A 27,281-nucleotide genomic window follows, 5' to 3' on the forward strand; every position below is an offset into this window, starting at 1 on the left:
TGACTTTTTTCTCTAAATCAACAAGGGTAGAAGTGTACCAGTTCTTTGTCTGTCTGTTTGCAGTGAGCAAACGTTTGGATAATACCCGCCTTTTTGTAAGCTCCACTTTTTCTTAACTTTTCCCAGGGAGTGATTTTTGTTGGGTGTCATTTGTTAGTGTGAAAACGGTGCCAGATGGTATGATGGTGTGTATTGTATTACTGTGAACGGTAATAAATTATTTATGCTCTTTGAGATGAATGTGAATGAGCGGATTGTGTTTGTAGTGGCTAGTGAAAAGATTGTACTTTACACCTCGTTGAGCAGGAGAATTAGAAAAGCTACTATTTACCCTTTTTAATGCCTCTCCTGGATGGTAGCGAATTCATAATTATCTTTTATTAAAATATTGGTAAAAATTACGAGCCCGTATTGAGCACAAGAAAGGCAGCTCAGGAGAGAATTTCATTTTTTTTCTTCTTTGAAATCACAGAGAAAATGTTCTACTTGAGTTAAATGCAATTTATCTACATGATTTAACTTGTGTTTATTTGTTTGTTTGATTTTTGAATTCATCCTACTTCTACTCTCCATTTTGATTCTACTATTGAGAGTACTCCTACCATGTATACATCTTCATACTCTTATGCTATCCTTGTTATATTAATAACCCTTGGTGTCAAATAATTGTCAATGGTGTAATTGAAAAAAAGATAATCACTTGCAACCAAGTAGGCCCGATTATTAATCTTATTTTCATTGTTTCTTATTTCCCCCTTTTATTTACAGTTTGAGTAATGACCTACAGCTGTCGGATGAAGAAAGTGACAATGAGGAGGTAAGCATGCTTAAATAAGATCATATCGAGGGTTCAGTGACTCAAAGACGTAACTCCATATTTTGCCAAAATGAGTATTTGATATCAGAATGTTCAGAAAACTGGGGGCTTTCCAGGAAACACAAAGACTTAACTCTACCCAATCCCCCATTGAAGTCAATGGCTAGTGAAACATTGACTTAATTTAACTCCTTAAGGCCCAAGTGCTCAGTGACACATAAACCACTTTTTCTCAAAATAGCAAAAATGAAGTTACGTCTTTGTGTCACTGATCCCTCGATTTTAGATCATTTTGACAGGGTTGTGCCTGCAAATTAGTGAGCTCATATGGGGTGGGGGGGGGGGGGGTATACTGAGGGGATTTAGGTCACAAGTTTGAAGTAGGTCTCCTTCAAACGGCGGCAGTCTAAATTCAGCAACACTTGTTCACGTCAACCACTTCAAAAACAAATCGACACATGGAAGTGGGCTTAATGAATTAATTGCTTAATCAAATTTAATCCTGATCCTTTGATAGTGTACAACCTTGATACTCTGTCTCCTTTGCACTAAATTCCCTAATTATACAGTGTGATGTCCAAACACAAAGCTTCCTTCCTGTACATTAGGTACATCAAACGTCGGTCACCGGCGTCCATATTAAAGTTCATGGTAAAATTAACAAGTCAGGTACAGTAGTTAAATCAAGCATTACTCTAATAAAATATATCACATGGTGATCCTGTAAATAATTTGCCCGTAAAAGACAACTTCTTAAGCTGTGCATTTCAAAAGTAACAGAATTACAAAATTCCCTCGAAACAATACTGAAGTGAAATCAAATTCATATTTTGTATCTACAATGTGACTTTGTTATTTAGATTTTGGTTCTTGACCATGCATGCCAAACAAAGGATGCTATTTATCGATTAGAATTTTGATGAAGTGATGTTTCACAATCATTTATAATTTTTAAGGCTTATTCATTATCATTTGCACAAAGTAATATCTTTAGTTCTAGTTGTTTTTTTGGAGAACTTTTTGTTATAAGAAAAGTTATGTATTGGAGTGGAGAGCTATGGAAAACTAAAAATAGCTGTGGAAGTAATAAAGAAAATACAACAATGAGGAAATTTCAATTTGTCTGTAGACATTAAAAAAAAAAGAAGATAATAAGGGCTTCCCACATTTTTCCCACTGTTTTTAAGGAAAGGGGGGGGGGGGGGAAGGAGGGGAGGGGTTCCATATTTAACATTTTTAAAGTCTGTATGCATGATCAATTTGTAATATAATTGACATTTGGGCGATCTGGGCCCCCTTGCATAAAACTTACCATTGATGGTAACTTTGCCATCAATGGCAACTGCCATGGGAACCTTGATTTAAATGGCTGTTGAGCCCTGTTACCATGGTAGTTGCCATTGATGGCAGAGTTACCATCAATGGTAAGTTTTATGCAATGGGCCCTGGACTTATATTTTAGGTGACTATATGTCCCAGGCACCTTGTACTAGTGTCAAGCTCTATATACCATTATTAGCGGTGGAAGTTTGTATATTGATCAAACTAAAAAAGATTCTTGATAGGTTGTTACAAAGTACTTCATAATAGCAAGAAATGTGTTCCAGTGAACTACACAGCGGAAGCCATTGATCTGTCACAGATTAAAACTGAAACAATAAAAGGGATTATCGTTTACTTGAAAAAAGCAGAGTAAAAGTAATTATGAGAAAGATCATTTCAAAGCCAAATAAATTGTGATCATCACTTGGAAATTAAGTATTCAAGAGACAGTTAAACGATATTGGGACCCTGAAATGATAATTAACTTAACACCTAAAGGGACTGCCAAGTTAATGGCATTTGGAACAAAATTGTTGGGAAGCCCTTCTTATTAATTATTGATGGTTTTAGTAAATGGCACTGAATTATGCATGGTTGTGCTTTAATCAGCGGAATCCCAACAAAATTTTTAAAAATCTTGTTAAAAATCATGCACACTAGACTACTAGCTAAGAATTATAAAACTCTCTGTATTACTGGTCTCAGGCATTCATGTCGATGTTTCATCAATGTATAAACAGAATTGGTTCAAACTATTTGTCATTTACAATTGTTTGTTATCGAACAGAACACTTTTTTATGGGTGAGGGGGCATGAACATGCTGCTAGAATCTCTATAATTGAAATGGTAAAACCATTTCCCATTATATTGGAGGAGACCAATTAAAAATAATTGTTATAGACACTTGGTATGAAATTGTGCAGGTATAAAATTGTGCAGGTTGTTGTGCACCTTGGCTAGTTGGTAATACTGACTGTGCTTGGCTTTTGTGAAACATTCAGCCCATACACATGGTGATCCATAAGTACTATGGATAAAATAATTGTCATATTATTTAGAATCCCTTTTCATATCAGACTTGGTCTGCACTCAACCTTCTCGTCAAAGCAGGACAAGATTGATAATAATAATAAATAAATAATAATTAAACTGGTGCTTATAAAGTGCTTACCACCGAAGTCTAATAATGTTACATCTATAAGCGCATTTCATTAGTTATAAAGCACATAAACAAGAAATATTCATAGACAAACAAAGAAGAAGTGCAGAGCAAAATGATGCTGATACTGTTCATACATTATTAGCTCTTTAGGCTGCATCAAGTCCAAACCTGACCCTTTTGGCAGTGAGTATGAAATTGGTATCAGAAACGGGTATAAAACAGTCTGATCCCTTAGCCTAGCATGGCTACATAAAATCAGGGTTGGGAGGAAGTTGGATATATGAGGTGGAAGGGGTTTTGACGAGCAAGCGAGCGACTTGCATTTCAGGCCACATTTCCCAAGATTCACCGCAATTTGCACTAATAATTCCTGATTGTGATGTCATCCCGTTCAGATAGGGTTATGCATGCGTAGATATTGATGGAAACAGGCCAGAGCATGTCGTGTACACAAGGGGGAACCTTGTTTTCATATGTTCAGCGTAGTTAAATCATGGAGGAAATTTGTCATCTATCGGGCTGAATAAATTGGCTTTTTCTCTTCAAGTTGGCAACATTTACATGATGCCGTAAATTTAATACTGAACCTTTTTAGTGAACATTTCAATGATTGAGAGTTTAAATGTAATGGAATGAGTGGAAAAACCCAATCAAACTAACAAAACAACAACGTTACAAATTACAATCGAAACTTGGATAGATATTACTTTCAATTAGTGCCTGGTACATTGAAAATGCTTCAAATGATACATGAAGATATATAATGATTGGTTTGGATTGTTGGGATCATTCAAAGAATCGAATAATACTTGTGAGAGTATTTCAATTTATGTAAGAAAAATTTATAATTTTGTGGATGAAATTAAATGGCAAAACAAGAGTGATACAAAGATTCATATTTAGGACTTCTTACATTTTGTTCCCTTTTTGCTGGTAACTATAGATTGCTGAAGAGAGTAATCATTGTGTTTCTTAAAGAATTACAAGTCTTTGCAGGTTTACTTACGGGGTCAAAATCATGTTGAAAGAAAAGTGCATTAGACATCCATCGCTCTTGTCACAAAATGGCTTTACATATTTATATCCTTCATAAAATTGACACAGTCAAATCTGTGGATCATAAATCATTTCACGGGAGTTGATATGAGAGAGGGTTAAACGAGGAATGTCGATGATTAATGCCCGCCTTTCCTGTTTAGTTCCGGATCACAGCAAGTAAGCTAATGCATGATGTAAAAGTAGTAGCATATCCAGGCAGCATGTGTAATCTGTCTGCTTTTGAATAAGAAATGAAATGGTGTAATTTTTTAATGTTAATGGCTTTAGTAGTTTTTTACGACAAAGATATTGACAAAAATATAAGAGAAGCAAGCATTAAATCAAGCTCCCTTCAAACTGATTCATGAATAATTTTCATTCTTTGTTATCACCATGGTAAACAGTGTAACAACAACATAATTAACAACTTGCATGACATTTAATATTCATGGTAAAATTATCTAGATATGGTAAGAAACAGAAATTTACCTGTTGATGAAAAAAAATAATTCTAGGAGTAAAACATAAATGTCTGTTGCAAACTGAATGGGAAATTACCACAGCGCAATATATGTGAATGCCAGCTTAGCTATTAATCATAAGTATGATACTTCGTTTTTATGCTGATGTGTTTTTCATGCATTAATCAAATATATATTTTGACACATCCTGAGTTGGGGTTTTCAAGTGTTTACATGCGTGTTTTTCAATCCTTCCTTATTGTCCAGGCTATGATATGGACCAGATATTTCCTCATCATATTTTGTCAACAAGTAGTGGTGAACTGTCAACCCCCCCCCCCTCTCCCCCCCCCCCTCCATTTGAATGGCATCATTAGGCAATCTTTTTTGTGTGTGTGGGCTAACAATTTCATAGAAAAAATAGATTGTTTTATGTACTTTATTTATTCAAAAACAAGTTTGAGGTAAAAATATAAAAATATTGATTCCTAGAATATTGCCTGGGAACAAGACTGATTTGTTCATGATTAAGCCAAGGGATTATTTAGGAAGAGGGTTGATTTGAAGGGAAATTCCCCAGATTAATTGTCAGAGCCACTGGTATATAATTTTGTCTTTTATTGTGTTTGAAAGAGGAAAGATTATGGTAAATATCCCTTGCAGCAAATGCTTGAAAGCCAATAAAAAGCTTTCTAGAGCGCTACTCTGTACAAGTATTATGAATTTTATTCATTGCCTCTAATTGATAAATTTGGAGAATGCATTTGTGATATAATAATTTTTATGAAGCGAGATTCCCTCAAGTTAAAAAGTTTCTTTTCTTTTTATTGAGTTGATTAATTCAGTTGCAATCCAGGTAACTTTTTTATGTCTTGGATTTGAGGCATCCTCCCCCCTCCCCACCCAACCCCCACCCTACCCCCACCCTACCCCCACCCTACCCCCACCCTACCCCCACCCTACCCCCACCCCACCCATTAATCTCCTACTTCTCTTTGTATGGTTTCAATTTAACAGAACTGCACCAAATAATTACATGATATTGATCCTTTTAGTTTTATGTTAAAGTATAGGGACATTAATTTTGACATCATTTGTAGTTTGACGAACTGAAAAAAACGGTTATTTGATATCGATTTTGTGTAATGCGATATATTTAACATGAAGTAGTGAAACAGATAGCTCTTCAGTAATGCTATGGTAATTTGTAATTATGGTGTTAGAGTGAAGACTACCGGAGACTGGTCAAATTAGCAAGGGCAACTTCTGTATCGAAATAGACCTGTCTCCCCCTTTATGATAGTGGTAATAGCCCACTTACTTGAATCCAGTTGTGTGGGGTGTCTGTGTATGTCTGTGTGTGTCATTGAATATAGAGACACTGGGTGATAAATCTCTGGCTGTGTGTGTGTGTGTGTATGAGAGAGTGTGTATTTTGTAAGTATGGCTGCCATATTATTTGCATACGGGTTGTGTGTGTGTGTGTAACTTGAGGCCAGCCATTAGTGAACCTTATCTCATTGTCCTGTATAGCACTACAAGCCTATACAGCTGAGTGTGTGTGTGTTTGTGTGTCCATAGGCCATCCATCCACCAGCCACCAAAATCAGAGGGGGTGATAAAAGAAATAGGGAAAAAACTCAAGTATGTTGTGAGTGCATGCATGCAAGGCAATGCCCGATCCAGTATATACAGTTGTCGGAACCGAACCTGGCATGTGTTTGTGTGCGTGAAATAGACAGGGGAGAGAAAAATACATCAAGCGCAGGATCATGATTGCATGCCTTCATGCTGCGGCTGTGTACATGGATCCGTCGACGACTATCCATTCATTTGAATGAGATCGAACTAAGCACCAGCTACCTATAAACATGAACGCTCTTCTGTTTTCTGCTACCATGCCGTCCTTTCACTGGATCTCTGCCCCTCTTTGCCTTTCTGAACGGAGTAACCACAATCCTGGACCCTATTACTGGATTTATAATCGGAATTAACCAGATTTAAGCCGGCCTACAGCCTCGTCAGCCTTGCATTGTCTAGAAAATATTACCAGGAACCCTCACGACCCACTTGCATGGGCTGCTAAAGGGGGAAGGGAATAAACAAAACTCGACCCGATCAGGGAGAGAAGCTGTGTTGACATTTTTACAATGACAGAGCTATAATTATATGCAATATATCATACAAACTTCTGTGTCAAGAAAGGCAAAAGGGACAAGAAGTGCTCAGGACCTGCTTTACCTTGGGTACTTAACTCTTTGAATTCCATAAGATAAAGAGTATGTGGAGAAAAAGCGTGTTTACCCAATTGCTAGTAGTATCTGTATTGAATTACAGCATGAATAATAATGCTAATGATGTCTGCTTGTATACGATGTACAGTAAGCGTGTATGTGTGTGGGTGTGTACGTGCGTGCGTTTGTGTGTGTGAGGTCACAACAAGGACTTATGATGTTGCTTTATGTTGTCTCAAGGTCAATAAGATGCTAGATGTCTGAAGCATGATTTGATGTCATTCAACCATTTGTTTTATGATTACTCAAATTTTCTTATTTTATTTTTTATTTTTTTTTAAAAGCCTTGGCATTGTTTCCCGAAACCTTCATTAGTATGAGTTCACCATCATCCCATTGAAGCATGTAAAATTTAGTTATTTATTTCAATGGTTGTCAGCAAACTTGTACTTTGACAGTTTCAGAGATACCAAGCGTGACGTCACACATTTCGAGGGTATGAAAACGCTCTCACGCACGATGCGTGTGCAAGATTTAGAAAAAAAAACGCTATACATACGATATACCCTCGCTCGCGTGCTTAGTCATGGAAATGTCCCGCATAGCTGATCTTTGAACTTGGCGTCTTTGCAGTTTGCCCTGGTGTTTTTTACAATTTGTGGAAAAGGGATAAATGCAATTATTATGTTTCTAATTTTTGTGCAAGGTTTGCTTTAAAACTAAAAGATTTTTTGTTTATTTTAAATAAGACTTTCAATATATTTGGCATGTTTTAGGTATGTAAATCAAGGGGGGGGGGAGGGGGAGGTCTGATGTTAAATATACCCATGACAACATTAATTTTTTTTATTTGGAACAAAAATCTCAACATGAGCAATGGTCGTATCAAAGATATATTTTTATTTTCAAATTTTAAAAAAATGGATAAAAGACTTCACACCAACATTTTCCAGAATCGCAGACAATAATGAAATTCTGTTATATGGTTTCTTGTAATTAATGACTAAATTCACCCTGAATATTACCAGTAGGTTGTTGTTTAACTTGGAAAGATGGATTGAATGACACTGAGCTATGGCTTCACTTCTTGTCACTTTTCCATTATGTTTTTTTAACATTCAGTATGAGTTTCATTTAATTCTGTGACAAGTCATTTCCTTTATTTAGCTACCAAAATTTAAGACTACCATAAGCTTATACCCATCACTTAGGGGGGGGGGGGGGTATATATAGCATAATTGTATACAATCATCTTTGATAAATCTTAAAATGGTGTTATATTGGTTACCGGAGAAGGATTTGGAGGAACATAAAGAATAACATAAGAATTAGCGTGTGGAACTCAGTCAGACTCAGCTTCTTTGCCGGTCATATTCCAATGTAAGCATGTATGGGTGCGTTATGTAGTCTACCCACAAGTCTACCCACAAGTCACTTTTTATAGTTAATTCAAAGTGTATTCAAACAGCAATATCTCTTTATACAGTGCATCCCAGAAAGAAAACGAAACCTGAAAACAAATGGTTTGATTGCATCAATCCACACATGCTTCATCAAGTAACGTTGGTTTTACAATGGCTTGTCAAAATCCATTTATGCCAGATTTTGGTAACACAGTGAAAACTTTAGTATTACATGTCAGAATGACGTTAGGGACATGTAAGCATTGAAAGATAATCATGCAAGATAACCTTTGTGTGATTATATGCATTTTCAAATAGGCAGTTACTAAAAATAGGGGGGAATACCCATTTCAGGGAAGACAGGGGCGTACAAACCTCAGATTTCCCCCAAATCAACAAATGTACCTTGACCAACAAAATAGTGCCCCTTTACTGATTGAAGTTGGTGCCCATCCTAAGAGGAAAATTACATTCCGGTATTCTGATGGATAATTTTCTGCCTCATGTGCCCTTTAGAATGCTAAAAGCACTGTTTATACATGTAATAAGTGCATTCCCAATGAATTAAAAAACATTGCCCTTTTTAGTTTATACTCTCACCATTGAGACACTAGATATCCAAGATATCTTTTGTTTCATAATGATGGCTATAATATTGCCCCCATTAAAAGAAGCACATGAAATCAATCAGTTCATTTGGTTTTAAAGTTTAGGTTTCGTTCAGGTGATGTTCGGCCATGTTCACGTGTGATGCTAACATTTTCAACCATGTTCACTGTTTCACCCAAAATATGGCAAAAATGATTTATTACTCCTACTTTCTGAAAAGCAAAGAATCATATTCATATAGCTCAACTTTATTTTTTCTGGGATGCACTGTAGAAGTTACTACATGTACTTGAACTCTATTTTATTTGTTTTTTGTTTTGTTAAGTGACATTGAGCATACAGAACAAAATATTTTTGATTGGTAGGCTCTAGTAAAAAAAAAAATTGTTGTCACTTGCTAAGGCTTCTATGAGGGTTGGTCAGAGACGGAGATACTTGTATGTTTTTATGACATGCGTCATGTATATTTATTCATGGGTGTAGTGTAAATAGCAAGCCATAAAGTGTAATATTGAGACCTTGTTTCTTATTTCCTGTTATTAAACTCTCTTATTTTTCTGAGCATCACATGATCAAATGGGCATTTCATCACATTGTCAAAAAAATACCCCCCCCCCCCCCAAAAAAAAAAAAGAAGAAGAAAGAAACAATATGGCTGTCTGTTTCTATGATGGGTTTGCCACATTAATATTGGGTCACATAAGTGGGGCAGTAAATCATAATTATTCAGCAAGTTTGTTTTTATACTTTAACATGCATGGCCATGTTCCTTTCAATGACTAAATCTGTGAATGATTAATAACTATAGTGCACATATAAACATCTTGGCAAAGTACATTAGTCATTTACAAATCTGTATTGTTTTCCTTTACAGACGCAAGAAACCAACAACAGGAGTTTGAATTCCTCGAGCGAAGCTTGTGAGGAAACTTCTACACGTAGCTCTCAAAGGTATGTTATCATTTGAATTCAGTGCATTATTAACTATTTCCATTATTGTTGTTTTCTTATTCATTTGCTCTTGTATTGTTCATGTCACCCCATCAGTATTTATAGATTGTGTTGTATAACCCTTTAGTTTCACTTTGAAGGCAAAACAGTTAATTTAGCATGGAAGCCTGACTATCTGTGTTTGTCCGTTGTTGTACCTTTCAACTTTCAGAGACCATCACACTCATCAATCAATGAAAACCAACAGGAAATTCTTTTGTTTCTGAAGGACGGGGATTTTGATCATAATTCATTTCCTTGTGACTTGTCAATAACATTTCTTTGTAAATGAATTGGTTATCGTTTTTCTTGAAATTCACATAATATCCTGGGTAAATTACAGGAAGTTTACTTTGTCAAAAACCGGACTTAATAGGGTTTATTTCAGTGACGGATGCAATCATGCAAGATAAAATGGCAAGTTGTTGTTTTCGTTATTGATTTAGGTTTTAATGTAGCCACATATCATCTGACTTAGCCCTTCATGTAGCTAAAGACAAGTAAAGTCAGTGAAACCACATTAGATTATTCATTTTCCAATAAAAAAAACAACTTCATTTAGAGATTAGTTAAAACATTGTAAACATATATTGTAAAAGGGTGTCAAACAGAACAAAGACAATTAAGATAAAGTTTATAATTACCAATAAAAGTATTTGAATTTATAGATCTAATGTCCATGCACACTGATCATGGTTTGTGTAATAAATTTGACCCTGGCTTCTTTTTCTCTGAAAGTGCTAAGAGCTAGTAGTTAAACTGTTACAAAGTTAGTTCACCTTGCATATTAAACTCTTTAGAAAGAAAACAAATATGTGTAGCCTTATTACACAAGCTGAGCTATTTATGTGAAAGCCTATATGTCTGGAGAGGACAAAAGTACAAATCATATTCAGTGCATTCATTGTGCATTTACAATGCATGAACAAGGACGGCTTGTTCTACCCCTATAGTTTAACCTACTAAGAATCCATTATCCAATTTGTTGCACAGACATACATGTAACCTCTGTGACCCTGTATAACATAGAATCAATGTATGGGCAGTCAATAGTCTGTACATATCTGATTACGCTTCTTTCACTGGAGCCGCTATTGATGGGGAGGACGAAAGGGCCCTCTTATAGGCCAAATAGGCCATCAATAGATTTTCACCTCAAATTCCTGCCAGAATGCGTCACTGAGGCTTAGCAAATCACTTGTATTGTGCCCAGGGAGCGTTTCAATAAAGTCAAAGGGGTGAAGGGGCCTTCTATTATGTAATCTGTGTACCTTTGAAGTGGTAGATTAGGGGGTATGGAGATTGTTAAAAGGACCAATTGCTACTTTTGGCCCTCTCCCCATTTCAACCCCCTTCCTTGAAATTTAAATTCGGCCACACAGTAAACCCTACATGGTATGTATCATTGAGATATATACTGTTTTTCTACCATGTTTTTACTATTCTTTTGATATGGTTCTTTTGTATGCATTTGTATGCATTTAACTCTTTGATGTTGTTGGTTGAATCAATATAGGGTTGCACTTCTAGCCCCTTTTAAATCTTCCAACAAATTCAACACATTTGTTTTCCAATGAACAAAGGAGATTTGCATCTTGGTTGAATAATTGTTGATATCTGGGCATTGACGCCAGCACTAAAATACAGTTCATGTACGCTTATACTTTATAGACTGTACTTTATCCATGTATTGTAAATGAGTCTAAACAGTTGGATTTGAGCAGGTTTAGAATTCTGAATCTTTCTGTGTGGTCAGAAAAAAACTGGAAAAGAAACCGGTTCACACATGGAGGAAGGTCAATGTGTCACGGCAGTCAATGTTCAACCAATTATTTAGGACAGCGGAAATGCACAGAGAGAGAGAGAGAGAGAAAAGAGAGGGGGGGGGGGGGGGTGGAAGATGGGAGTGGAAGGAGGGTGGGAGGGAGGGGAGAGAAGAGACGGAGAGAGAAAGAGAGAGTAAGAGAGAGTAGGCTTGTCATCATCAGCACAAGATTACCAAATAGCCAGCTATTCCTGATTTGGGAAATAAGCCCGAAGTTACAAATCGCGTCTACATCGGATCGAAATTTGAATCTCAAGCTCGAGATACTTTGCTCAGCGTTCGCGCATAGTGCGAGTCTTTGGGCTGGTGGAGACGCACCGGACAAATAATCGGGATATTTTGCAAATAGCCCAAGATATCTTGGGATGATTATCTCGACCAAATACATGTATCCCGCTAATTGCAACTTCAGGCTAATGAAGACGCAAATTAACTGGATAATTTGCGATCGGGATAGTTCAAATAGCGGAATATTTGGCAATCTCAAGCTGATGAAGACAGGTCTAGAGAGAGAAAGAGAGAGAGAGATAGAGCGAGAGAGAGAGAGAGACTGATTGCCATCTCTTGTACGATTAGCCAGGCATAGCTCCCTGAGTAATTCCCACTCCATGTAGACAACCAGACTGGCAGCTAGCTAGCCAGTAGACTTGACTTTATTGGACGAGTTTTATTTTCAGGCCAAAGGTACTGATGACTAGGAAGTCTTAATTAGATAGCAAGTGTCAACACGATGCGATGGCACTTTACATGAACACATGTTATATATGAACTGCACATAGCCGGAGTCTGTCAGACAGTATGTGCTTTATGACTGCTGCATTCTGTCACCTCTAACCTCATTTAATATTAAACACAATGTTGACAACAACTAGCATTAGACTAGTAAGCTGTTGTATAACACTTTGATAATGTTATCATCCCCCAAAAGTTAGTGTGGAGTCTTGCTTACATGTACACTGTACAATATGCCTGGTTTAATATATTTCTTCTGACCTACATGTTGGCTATATTTACATTTTTTTTGTGGCCATGTTGTATCACTTTAGCGTAGTTGGATGGTTACATCGGAAATGTTACACCAGACGGGGCTCAAGAGGAATCTGGCATAGTTGATAAATTTGTTCCTGCGATAAGACACAGATAGGGACTGGAAGGAAGTGAGCAATTATTTGATGCACCACCGCATAAAACAGAAGAGATATCTTGTTATGCTTCCAATTGTGTTTCTCATGTATCAAGTAACTCTTGACAAGGCTACCTATAACATTTTATGGAGATAGGAAGTTGTACATCCTTTTTTGCTTTGTTTGGAGGGTTTTTATTATCATGCATGTTGGTCTTATGATTGCTTGAAATTTAAGATGAAACTGATTACCGATAATTTGTTTCTTTTTAAAAATATCCTTAAAGTGATCCCTTCCAACAATTTTATTTTGTAATGCTGAGTCAATTTATGACTTTCAGATGTACATGTATATATGCATGATAAGTTTTGTATCCCACATTTGTATTGAAACAGTAGATATAGGGTCTATGGAAAAGAAGGATGCAAGAATGCATACTACTCACTATTAATACATGCATTGGTATAAGGTTTTATTTATATTTACGGGGGGGCTGTATGAATGAACAATTCCCATTCATACAAGAAGCAAGTGTCTCCATTTGAAAGGCAATGAAAGATGAAAACTAGGTCATCTTATATAGGCAACTTTTCAAGTATGATAAAACGACAACCCTTTTTATCAATAGGAGCTACAAACACTATTTGTGGGGCTCACAAAACTTTAATTATGAAAGGGAAATCATGCATAGAGCCTCTTATAATATTGTCCTGTTGTAGACACTGCTGGACATTAGTTACAATGGAGGCGACCGACAACCTGAGAGCAAGACTGTGTTTATTATCCTCCCCCGTTCACTGTTGCCAACTAATGACGCCTGGCCTGGCTGGCATGCAGACATGATGCTTGGAGTCAAGTCTCACATAAAGTGTTTGATGGAATGAATGGCGGGCAGGTCAGTCAGGCAGGCAGGCAGGCAGGAAGAAGGTTGCGGGACATACGGGCTTTCCTCCATGACCTTGGTGTTAGTCTTCAAGGTCAGACTAGATTGAACTTGGAAGTACAGGTACCTTCTGGCAAGCTGAAGGAAGCCGCCAATGAGTTACAATTCTTGTGATAATAGAAAAAGAAATCACTCATGATAATGAAGAGATTTGATAATCTAATTTCAGATATTTCTTTAAAATTTATTCTGCTCCTACTTTCGTCCCACCTTTCAAAAACTTGTCAGTGTCAGAGTTAACTCTATTTCCATTTTTGTTTGTTCCTTGATAAACAATTTAGACAAAAAAATTACTGATGAGACACACCATATTTCTATATGGCTTTCATAAGCGATTACAATAGTATTGCTTGTTTGAATGGATGGGGGAGGGGGGGGGGTAGTTATATTTGTAACGAGATCTCGAGTGGTAATGCATCAGAAGTAACCCTTCGTGAAGCAAGCTGACTTTGTAACGTGGGTCTGAAGTTATTCAGACTAGTTGTTGGGTATTGCCAGGAAAGTGATAAGAGAGGTCATCCAAGGTTTGTACAGGTCTACCTACCAATGATTTGATTGCTCTGTGAGCACTAGCTGCTCTGTAATACAGGATGCTGTCATGTTTACATTTCTATCCCCCAGATGTACTACCCAACTAGAATATGGCAAAAATTCCCACCGTTCGTTGAAATAGACCTTCTGGATTCTCGTTATTTTCTCTTTGTCTGTATTAATGATGATGCAATATTCGTTACTTGCTTTTTTATTAATGGGGATGTGTGCATTAGAAAGGTTATAGTGTTGAAATGCATCCGTTTGTGATGATGCAGTGTAGGTCTACTGTACATATAGATTTGTTAAAAATTATTGCAATTGAATTTTTAAGAGTGAAATTTGGGGCCCACATCTTCTGCTTCCTCATTGAATTAGGCTTTCAATTTAATAATTAGCACAATTCATAGAATGTAATCTAGTAGGTATTCTTTTAGAAAGTCAGAAATATTCTTGGGCAGTATTTGCCACATACAGTACATATGTACATGTATATACCATTTAAACTAAGGGTTGAATACACAGTAATTATTGAATTTATTTCCACAGTCATTGTAGGTTTAGAAAATGCATATCACCACTCCAGAGTCCAGACACTTTGCCCAATTATAGAAATAAACAGATCGTAGTCAGCTGATTAAAAAGATAATATCTGTAAATTGTCACAAACATCAATTTTTGTGTGTATACCGATCAAGTGAATGATATTTATAATGAAAATTTGATTAAGAAGTAAAAACAAAAATTATCACAGTTAGTTGGAAATTAGAAATGATGTTTAGAGATATCATTTTTAGTATTCTATTTTTTCAATCATTTATGAAATTAGATTTGAGTAATCTCTTTGTTTTTACCTTTTGTATTGACACTGTACATGAGTGCATAAATCACATCTTTCGCTTTGCATTCTTCAAATACCTTCTGTGTTAGTTTCAGTCTTTTCAATACATAAACATGTAAATTTCTGGTCAAAGGTTATTTTACAAACTGCATGAAAATAACAGTTAAACGGAGCGAGAAATGCTTAACGGTTTTGATGAATGCGGTCGTTAAACCGTCGGTTAAACTCAGGCTCAGGCTTACATGTGTTGTGAACTTGACATGCAAAGTGCGATGCTCTAATTATGCATGCATGTAGTTTCAGCAAAGAGAGTGTTGGTATCTCTTTGGTTTCACTTACAAGTTAAATGAATACACAACTTACAAACTGTTAATGTCTATGATAAACGTTCCACTTTACAATGTACATGCTGAGCTATTATACAATTTGCCATTGATAAGATAGATAAGCACTCAAATTACAGATACATCTAACGTACATGTAAGCCCTAATTATCGACAAGTCTATCTTTTGAATACAGCAAATGATGAAGGTGAACAAAGCTCATGAGTGCGTGCCTTTCATTGTGAGCAAACCAATCTCTAAACCGAAAGTATTTCCATACCAGCTCTCAGCTCCAAAATAGACCTCCCAAATTGAAATTCAGGGCATAGTTGTAAGCAAGCCTTGCTTGTTGATTCAGTTAGAAGGAAAGCATGCACTTTCAAGGGCAGTATGTTTTCATTGCCTGTCAGCTACATGTATGTATACTGTATGATCGTGGAAGGTATGATTGAAATGAATCATGGATATTATTCTGAGTCAACAGCTTCCAAAGCCCAAGGTCTATCCTGGTATTGCTTTGACTTAACCTACAGTACAAACAGCAAAGCACACAAATGAAGTGTAAAGAGCATGTAATAATGACAAGCAGTAATTGATAGAAAGTTAAATATACAGCTTTGGTGTCTACAGGCAGAATTTCCACAGATATGATGCATTACGTTTTTTTTTTTTGGGGGGGGGGGGAGAGCATGTGGTGCCCCCCCCCCAAAAAAAATAAGAGTATGCCTACACTAAGGTAAAATAAAATAGTGTCTCATATGGATTTTTAGAAAATGAAGAGGAGCTGTTGTATGTAATGTGATGTGATGTTTGACACCCCCCCCCCCCTATACATAAATATTATGGAATCGATTTCAGCAAAAATTTCCTTGACAGAATTTCATTGGTCCATACACTGCTAAGGCTCAAAGCAGGGTGAAATTTTTGTATTTGTTCTACAACTTTTGAAATGTGTAGACTTTCCCAGATTCTGCTCCTCATCAGAATATACAATATTATCAAAAACAAGTAATAGAAAAGAAAGAAGAAAAACAAAAAACAAATTCATCATGCCCATATTCTAAAAAACTCTTCCTTTCAATAGAAATCAGATATGTTCAGTACTGAACAAAGAAGCCTTGTGTCATGTATTCTTAAAATAGTAACTCATTCTCTATTGTTCTTGAAACTGATCCCAACTTTGAAAGTATCATACATTATGACAGGTCTTCTCTAAGGCTCAAACTTTGTTTTTCCTTTGTAAACTTTAGATCAAAGTCCAAAAGTCACACCTGTCACTTGAAGATTAATTATTTGGCTTCATGACTAGAAGGCATATTTTTCTGATCAGGGAGAGGGGTTGTTTTGTTGATATTTTACATTAGTTTGGAAAAAAGTCATAATTCATAAGGTTTTGAAGAGCTTCACCAGCACTTGGTACTTTTCATAGGTCTCCAATTCTGATAAAAAAAAGTTTCCCCCTCTTATTCACCATTGTCAAAAGTGCGATGGATTCCACAAAGTTGAGTCATCCATTGTGTGCCTGTAAGGTGATACATACTATTCATTGACGTGCAGCTTAACCGGTTTTCATTTGCCACATATTTCAATTATGAGTCGTATAAAGCTGACCCTAGATTCATATTTATTTCCTTGACGTAAAGGCCTTCATACATTTATTTTTATCATTTGATCAAAAAGAATCCATGCAAGAAAATTTGTCATACATTAGAGTTTAAAAAAGGTTGTGTATGCGAGACTGAGTGTATGCAGTAGGATAGACTACACAGATAATATGTTCATGTAGTTGCCAAGATGGAGTATGAGATAATGAGCTGCTTTTTTGTTCAACTTACCTCAAAAGCAGCTTGTACATTTACAAAATTACAGAAAGCTGCTGCATGTAGTGACCCTCAATCTCCAACAAACACAGTCACACTGCACCAGTTCTTAAAGCACTCCATACATACGGTATTATTTAATTGAAGGATTGATTGTTTTCCTCAGAAATTTAATTTTCATGCCGTATGTTGTTTCTGACAACCATCATTTGTAACTTACCTCAGACCAAGGAGATACCAGCATAATAACTCCTTGCTGAAACCTATTATTTTATAGAATTCTACCATTTTCAATGTAGCAATATTCTCTCATTCTGACTGTAAATCTTTGCTTTATGAAATATATGTATATCAAATAAGAAGCTTGTGGAGAGAGAATATTCTTGAGTTTTATCTCCCCCATCAATTTGGCTAAAGGATCCCCCTGGGAGTAGATATCCAGACAACCTTTGACCTTGACCCTATTCAGGGGTCGTGACCTCGTCAGTTCATCGATCTATAATGCACATGTGAACTCTCCCTCAGTTCTCCAGGGATAGTCTATGATATGTAGTCACCGTCATCCATCAAGCAACCCAATTTTGTCTGGGAAGAATTTCTTTACAATGGGGTTAGGACTGGATGGGATGGATTTAGGGTTAGGATGAGGATTTTCAAAGCTGTATATCTTATTTTAAGATCTATCTATCTGACATTTACGTTGTTGAACTTCATTTGAAGACAACTGATTTGTGAGGAATTTCTTTTAAAATAAAGGTACATTTTGAAAGAGGTTGCTTTTGTAGACTAGGAAAGTGTTTTATTAAATTTTGGGGATGGAATGTGTCAAGTGGTTTTATGTTTGTGTTCAGTTTGAGAGTGATGGTGGCTGACAGACCCAACAAGACAAAACTTTGACCCTGACATATTACAGCAACCCCCCCCCCCCCCCCCCCCCCCCCCCCCCCCCCGGAAATCACCCTCTACAAACGATGGTGATGGGAGGTTGAGATGTACATGTTTCTCATACAACCAGTTTTATTGAATTGAGCAGGAATGTTAGATTGCCTTCACAACATAATAGTTTTATTATTTTGTAAGAGATTCTAATTTTGAGATGCTAAAAGTGTTGCATTTTAGCGCTTGCACAATCATGTCCATGGAATATGCTAAAATATTGCATAATTCCTGTTCAGTTCTCATAACATACATGTACATTTATGTGTAGCACTGTAGGTCGTATCTTTCATTGCAACACCTGAAGCCCTTCATATTCATGATTGTAAATATGTACTTTTTTTTTTTTTTACTTGCTGGTATTTTAAAGGCAGTGATAAAGATGCTTTGTCTGTTCATGCTTGCAAAGTACCTACTGTAAACAAAGCTTCTTTTTTTGGAGGGAAGGGATGCCTAATCAGCAAGCACAGACTCAAATTTTACGCTGGTAGTGGGATTCAGCAGCAGCAAAATCATGTTGACAAGAGATAGGAAATAGGATACAAAATTGATTTCAAGTATAATCAGGAGAGAGAGAGAAGAAGAAAAAAATGCGGCAAAAAAATTATCATGCATTTGAAATTGTTAATTCTTTTGTGTGATATATGATATTGGGTGGAGTATAATTATGAATAATGTAATTGAAGTAGTGTATGGCAACCATTTACTTTGGAATTTGCACACATGGGAAGGTTCCCACACTATAAAGCACAGACAAATTGCTGAATAAGCAGTAATAAAATGCTTTTTTGGGGTTGTTGGCCTAATGCCATAAACGTGTCCCAGTTTGAATTTTTCATTTTGTATAAAACAATTTATAGGGTACTACATCACTGTAGCATTAGAAATCTGTAAACAAACAAACAAACAAAAACAACATACTCCTCAGGCTTGAGGTTCCTGGAATACCTGTAGAATCAATGATGAAGGTGCTCTCTGAAATGGAAGATTGCAGATTCTTTTCCAAGTATTCTTGTTAACTACGGCTATGCTTTGCTACAATATAGGCAAACACTTTCAGGCAAACGCAACAAAGTTTTCTGACAAAGATTTTTCCTGTAAGGGCAAGGGCTTTCCTTTAACAATCACATTTCTTATTGTTGTGGTTTCTGTTGATAGATGACTATCATTGTAGTATCTCCAAGCAAAATGTGCTGTCACCAATTTCATAATAGGCGTGTTGCACACATGCATACATTTACTTAATACGTTTGATTTCATAGGTTGTAGGTGAACGTGTGCATGTATCGAATGCTTAGTGTGAGTGCCATAAATAGTGATAATGAAATTTCAGTTGGTAACACGAGCCACTGTACATCAAGAGGTCTGTTTACATTACCCGCATTCATTACTCTGGTCAGTTGCCTGATGCCATATTCTGACGTCCATACCCTAAATTATGGATGAATATATTTTGCAATTATCGCCTTTTCGTAGTGAATTTAATGGTTGCTTGGTTAACCTTTGATGTGAGCCGTGCTATATTGATGCAATAAATAAATAATCATTGGTAATGACGCTATTGGTGCTGTGTTGCATGAATATTACCTCGTTAATCAATCAGTCATAATACTTGATAGTGAGAACAATAACAATGTCCTCATATGAGACTTAACAGAGATTTCAAATAGTCTTGTTTAATTTCTAATATGAACAACGCCTTTATATACATGTAAGACTTAACAGAGATTACAAACAGTCTTGTTTAATTTCTAATATGAACAACGCCTTCATAAGACTTTACAGAGATTTCAAACAGTCCTGTTTAATTTCTAATATGAACAATGCCTTCATATACATGTAAGACTTACAGAGATTTCAAACAGACCTGTTTAATCTCTAATATGAACAATGCCTTAGTGCTGTTCAAGTTCTGATATGAACAGTGGCTTATTGATCAGTCTTCATATAATAGTGGCTTTATGAGCGCAACGGATAGTCACCTTCTGTTTCGTCTGTAAAACCTCAAATCAGAGCCGGAGCTCTGACGTATTCCGAGAGCTCCGTGACGACATCACTCCTCCCTCGCTCGGTGTTGTTGCTATACAAGATTACCAAGCCAATACTTTTTTGTGGATGACACGTCGTTGTGACTTCCAATATGCAAGTAATAGTGCACTGGATAATGCTAATCTATCAAATCATAATTCCCAGTGCTTTGAATCCGATATACTGTAGGTAGGATTAGGTTTTTCATGAAACCGTTTATAGTCGCTTCAGGAGACATTGCTACGATTGTCACCTTGATTTGTCTATCATTCTACACCTTTAAGTGTTTTTTTTTTATTGTATAAACATTTGCATGACTACTTTTATGCATGGGTGTAGGCCTGTAGGCTCATATCCTGTTTGATTACATGTGTTATTGAGGCTTAACGCTTCTACAGGTACATGTAGCTGAGGGCAAATTGCCTTATAAACTTGAGAAAGACACTTCCATATTAACATAAAATAGGTCAATTACATTCATGTAAAGTATGACCCCATCAAATTCGACGAGTTGTGCTTAAAAGTTGTCCCCTACAGAAGCTTTCAATTAAAATATATTTATTCCTTCCATAACAATAGTATTTGTATTTAAAAATCCATATGAAAGTACATCCAAACACCATACAGCTTGCTTTGTCCTGATTACTTTTTGGACATGAACATGTATGAATTTGATTGTTGATAAAGATACAGGTAAGGAATGGAAAAGAATTGATTTTTCTATCTCACGCATAATGGTTGCACAAGCTTACTGGTAGCCCTGCAATACTCGGTTTAGTTTCCATTGATTGTGCTTAGATCGACCACACTGGGTGTTAGTAACTGTGAGGTATCTGTCTCTTCTATTTTTCTATTGTCACATTTCCAATGGCAGGTATTGATTCGTAGTGAATTCTTTTCTTCTTTTGAGGGGTTGGGGATGGGGTGAAAAGAGGGATCAAGTTTGTGATGGAACTGATGGGATTTATTTTATATCCTGTATTGGCAGTACAGTGCATGAGCAGGTATACACAAAGAAAATGGAAGAAACTTCTTCTATTTTTATGGCCTGAAGTGTACCAGTGGAAGACTGGTACACTGTGTTTCTGTTTCATCACCTTACCCAAACAAGTACAAACTTTAAATTGATAAATATAAATAATATATGTAGATACTATCTTGCACTCTTTGCCAGTTATTTTTTTTTAATCACATTTAATTACCCAAATATATTTAATCTTCAAAAAAACACTTTAAAATGATGTTGTTGCAAACTTTCTTTTTGTACCAGTTTGTATACCTTGCAGGAGTTTTGCAAGTTATACAATCATGGATACTTTTGTCTTGTCATTTTATTATACTGTTTTTCTAATCAGGTACATGTATGTATGTACATTCATATCTAAAAAAATTATAATATTGCAAACACTTTAGTTCAACACAACTGCAGAATCTGAAATTATAAGGTAGACATCTTTATCTTAGTCTGACACTCCCAAAAAAGATAATTCAGTTATATTTATTTACGAGTCTGAAGATGACTATAGAAAGAAATAGATCAATAAATACCGCCTACCCATGATAATTTTCAGTCTCTTGAAGGAGACACATTTTGTTTTAGGAAACAAGTTGTCTTCTTCAGTCCAACCCACTCAATCACACGTCATGTTATCTAACAGAATACTTGGAAAGAGATTGAACAATGACTTTAATCAGATCAATATGTAGTTCGAGGATTTCATCATCAGATACGATATTTATAGATGAAAAATATTTGTTTCCATTTATGGCCGTAAGGACTGAAGTTCATTTTCACATTACACAATAATACACTTATATAAATTGTATTGTTTGTGATGAATAATTCCATGTATTTGTTTGAATAGCCTGTTTAATTAATTGTTTGCTTTTCAAGTGAGACCCTCATGCTGGGACACATGTGATATCAAAGATAAGAATGACATTTGATCTTCATTGTTTGAACAGAGCTTTGACAGGAAATACATAATGACATTCAAGAGCAGAAATAAAATATTCATGGAAGGAACAGAATAAGTTATTGCTGAAATTGAAGTGTGTGAAGGAGACTTTGTGCATTACGTTACATTTTTTATGGTGCCTCTCAACATTCAACGGTTTAGGGAGCGAATTTCAATATAGCTATGTTTTTTCAGTACTCTGTTTCTGATGGTTAATTGTTGTGAAGATTAGTGCTGTAGTCAAACGTTTAACCGTCCGGTATCCGACCGCCCATGGCGGATTCCGTTTTCAATTGGACGGTTTCGTTTTCCCGTTTTTTTTTTTTTTTTTTTTTTTTTTTTAATAATTTTTTTTTTTTTTTTTTTTTTAATTTTTTTTTTTTAAAGTTTCGATTTATGCCCCTCCACCTGGCACTATGCCTGGCAATGTCTTCCAGCTCAGTAATCGGTGTGATGACTTACCACTTGGAAACTAGAACAACACTCCAATTTGTCTGTCATCTTGGTTTGAAAGTAATCTTTGTAATAGATCTCAATATATATTCATCCAAGTTAAACACATGGTGTACCACAAGGTTCTATCCTAGGTCCTCTACTGTTTTTAATTTACTTTAATGATCTTACATATTATTCTAAAACGACATTGTTACTATTATTTGTGACTAGTTCACAAGCACAAATCGGCGCCTTCAGTTAAATCACCTTCCTGCTTTTTCACACGGCCAAAAAAAAAAAAAAAAAAAAAAAAAAACGATTTTTTTTTTTTTTTTTTTTTTTTTTTTTTTTTTTTTTTTTTTAAATAAATCGTTTAACCGAAAACCGTCCGGTTTTGACAGGCGGTTAAACGGAATTGGAGATATCCGTGATGTTACAGCACTAGTGAAGATGACTACAAATCGATTTCTAAATAACTCTACTTTTGATTTTAGTAACCACCGAATTTATTAATGAATTATTTTCCATTCAAAATGAAGAGGAATAAGTTGTATAGAGATTTAGACATTTAGTTGTTGGCGTATTCATACATTCATGCAGCCTTTTTAGAGGAGAAATGCATGGCTGAAAGTGCATGTAAATTGACACAAAGGCAGTTGAGCATATTCTTGGTAGCCAGTGGATCATGTACATGTATGTGGGTGTCCTAAAGTAGTTCTTATACATCTATCTCTGACAGGTAAGAGCCCTCGAAGATGTTGACCTTTCTTTCTTTCAACCCGACTTTTGAAGGAAAAGGGGGCAGAATATGGGGGAGTGAGTGCCCACGTTTTCCTGTGAGGGATGTTTACTATTCAATTGTACATGTAAATATATGATGTCATAATCAAGATATTGTCTGCTAAGAGTAATAACTCATACATGTACATTGTTGTTTGATATACATGTAGAGTTAACACCATTCTGACTCTCAACAGAGGATATGGTATGTTGGAGAAATAAGATGAAGCTTCCTTCTAATGCTAAAAGTTGTCCCTTTTCCGCTAATGTTAATCAACTTTCCTTTTCTTGACTGGAGTCTGCACACTCTTAGGAAAATGTTGATAATAACATTTTATGTTTTATTCTGTTGACTATAAAGAGAAGCATAGGACCTTGCTCCCCATTCTCTTTTGGACTGAGTTTTTCTATGTTTTTAAGTTTTTGATTGAAAATAAGGAAATAGTCACTTCAACATTTTGACTAGAATTTTGCACCTGCAAGAAATATGTAGATGTTTAGAAACAAACAGGCTAATTTTCACCCATGCACCATCCATATTCTCTGTTTTCTCCAACCTCCAGTTTCCCCTTTCCTTTCAGAAGCCGTTTTTCTAGCATATTCATAAAAAGTTTAGAGCTAAAGAAAGGACAATAGTTTGATATTCACCCCAAACAATAGAGCTACCAAAATAATTGTCAAATAACCTATCAATCAATTTCAAAATGATACAATGCCTGCATGGCTCACCAGTCATCCTTGAACTGTATGAGTTGGACAGAATTAATCCCTCTAGAAAAGTCATGTGTTTGGTGCCAGAAGGGCGCTCACTTTGTAGCAGACTACATGAGATAATGCCCTTCTGGCTCCAAACAGACGATATCTAGAACCAGGGGCTTACACTTTTAGAGCTTTTGTGAACAAATTTCTTTTGACTGTCCTCCAAATTCATGCTCTTATTGCTACTTTTCTGCCATTTGTTTGATTAATATTATTGCTTTCAATTGATGTCATTTCTTTTCTATACTTTATTCTCTTTCCTTCTCTCTGTCTTTTAAATGAGTTTCCCTCTTTTGAAATATATATATATATATATATATATTGCTCTTGTTTATCCCTCCCCCTCTCTTTCTCTCTCTCCCTTTTCCTCTCCCCCTCTCTCCCTTTTCCTCATTCTCTCTTTTAATTTTTTTTAATTTTTTTGTTTCTTTCTCTTTATTTTCCACACCTTGTGCACCTAATCCCAGTAACAAGCCTCCCATTCACAGTACCAGATAAATACAGTGAAAATGGGAAGAAAAGGACATAATGTATATAACCTTTGCGCTTTTCATCACAAGCCCCTGTGCAAACAAATGTACCGAAGGAAAAGGGCCTTTTTTCGTGGTGCGAGACAAGTTGGCCTGGTTGGATAAAGCACTGGTCGTTGTGTCTGTGTGTGACCTGCATACTTCAAATTCTATCAGGATATGTAACACTTTGCAGAACAAAATGGGAGGGGAAAGAGCAGGAAATTTGAGCTCTAAATGGCACGTCTGACGATGTGACGTGAGGGTGGGGTATCGGTATGACAACGGAGGGGGAGGGATTCTGTCATTTGTCAATACACGCAGACTTCGTTACCTCTCGCTTGTTGAAATCATAGGAAGTTTAACCAACTGAATAAAAGGATAAAAGTATTATTAAACATTTTGATATGACTGTGAAGCAGTTTTTATTAATTTTTTAGTCTGTTTTCTGAAAGCTGTAGAGGAAAAAATTCAGTGATTAGTGACCCCCCCCCCCCTCCCCGACCCTAGTTTTTCCACCTTCAATAACCATAATAAGCAATCTTAATGGTAGAGCAGTATGAATGATTTTAAAATCGAAGTACAGGATAACCTCAAGGTTTAAGACCTGAACTTTAAGTTAATGGACCATCGTGGTCGTCGTGTGAACCTAACTTGTGACTATAAGGTCAGTTGGAATCTGTAATTGTACTTTATTACTCGATAAGCTAATGCCAATGAGTTGCAGGTTATTTTTACCGGCTTGGAGTGTCTGCACATGATGGTTATGAAGTGGCTGTTGTGTGATTTGATGAATTTCTGCCCGTCATTCAGATTAAAGCCGAGTCACAGTCGTCTGTTCATTCACCCTGTTTCTCTCCAAGGATGTCTCTTTCAGCTGAGAACCAGAAGGGTGTTTATTCAAATCATAATAGAGTAATAATGCCGTTCTGGCTCTCGACAGAACTTGAGAAGATTATGGTCAGTTTACAAGTAGCATCTCCACTGTTTGATGTTCCTATTAATCGTTAGTTAACCAGGTGCGATTTCTTGATATTTGATCATCTGTTGGAAGCCAGAAGGTTGTTAGCCTTGCGTTTAAAGTATATGAGTTATAATACCCTACTGGTTCTCATCAGATGATATAGGCCTGCAGTTTGTCATTCATGAATCTTTTGTCCTTTTAAAGAATTGTTATCCAAGTAGTAGGCCCATGGACATGCACTTTGCAAGTACATGTACAGTCAAACCTGCCTATAAAGGCCAACAAAAGTAGGGGGAGTGGCCACGGTAGACAAGTGGCCCTCCTAGACAGGTTCTGCAATACCAAATTCTTTCTTGAGGGAATATAGTTAGCCACTGTAGACAGATGACCTCTATTTAAAGAGATAGTTATTCAAAGGTTTTGATCGTAATATTTTTTTCTTTCTTCAAAACGATACTCGCCCACTTGTTTTTTCACCATTCTCAATTACAGTTTACACACAGCAGAATGTTTACTGCAGATTCTAATGCCCACTTCTGATAACAGGAAAAGAGGGAGGAAATTGACATGAATGATGAAAGGAAGGCAGAGTGGTGGGGTGCAGGCAGTGCTGTCATAGATCTGCTAAAGGAATCAGCCAAACCTATTTTTAGAGTTTGGGTCAATTATTAATTCAAGTATATGGGGGGGGGGGGGGGGGGGCATAGAAACTCTGCTATGGGCAAACCTCATTAATAAAATTGAAATAAATGGTGAAGAATTTCATCATCTTTCATGGGCCATATATTCTGAAACGATGTAGTTTTTTATGTAAGGAAAAATGATGTAAGTTGTCATAGCACCCCCTAAATGCATGGATCTGAACACTTACTATTGGTGCTTTGCTCATACATATTAAAACCAATGACTTGTCCCAATTTTGATTTGTTATGTCAATTAACATTGTTTTACCAACAATAAAAGAAAACATTGTCGAGATCAGAAAATCACCCGTCACCATGATTCCAGCTTCTTGTTTGGACTGTGTCTTGAGTAGAGCACGCCATGAATATTCATGGTCGTCTCTTGATCAGAAAGATCAACTGATATCCCACTCACTTTCCCCTGTCAGACGGCTTAATACTGCATGTGGGAGGTTTTATTCCTAATTGTGGATTTGTGCATCTCAGTGCAGACTGCGTAATGCCCACAGCCAGATCTTGCTGTTTGTTTGCGGTAGCAGTCCAGTAGCTCCTGCAGGAGAGAGTGAGAGAGTTGTTCCTTGTGTCTTCTTAGAGATGGATATAAGTTTAATGAGGATCCTTCAAGAATCTAAAGCTGTGTAGTTGTCTCACCTTGTTGTCGGGGTAAGAACCATGATTTAGGGGTTGTTGAACCATAAGTTGTACTAGTGCGACTTCTTATGAAAGAGGAAAGTGTGAGGAGTTTGTGTAATACAAATTCATGTGTTCATCTGTTCGTAGAAG

The 27,281-nt window shown here is 36.3% G+C and overlaps 1 protein-coding gene across 1 annotated transcript in view; it reads left to right on the forward strand.

Annotated features, from left to right (window-relative positions):
- The first annotated feature begins 743 nt into the window (after window positions 1–743).
- Window positions 744–27,281, forward strand: part of LOC579182 (AF4/FMR2 family member 3) — a 57,749-nt gene continuing 31,211 nt past the window's right edge. The window contains exons 1-2 of the mRNA XM_030980567.1: window positions 744–817; window positions 9,923–9,999. The gene's annotated coding sequence lies outside the window, so the exon portion shown is untranslated. The remainder of the gene's footprint in view (window positions 818–9,922; window positions 10,000–27,281) is intronic.

The sequence above is a fragment of the Strongylocentrotus purpuratus genome, unplaced genomic scaffold (genome assembly GCF_000002235.5).
Source record: "Strongylocentrotus purpuratus isolate Spur 01 unplaced genomic scaffold, Spur_5.0 spur5_scaffold_11, whole genome shotgun sequence".
NCBI classification, from domain to species: domain Eukaryota; kingdom Metazoa; phylum Echinodermata; class Echinoidea; order Camarodonta; family Strongylocentrotidae; genus Strongylocentrotus; species Strongylocentrotus purpuratus.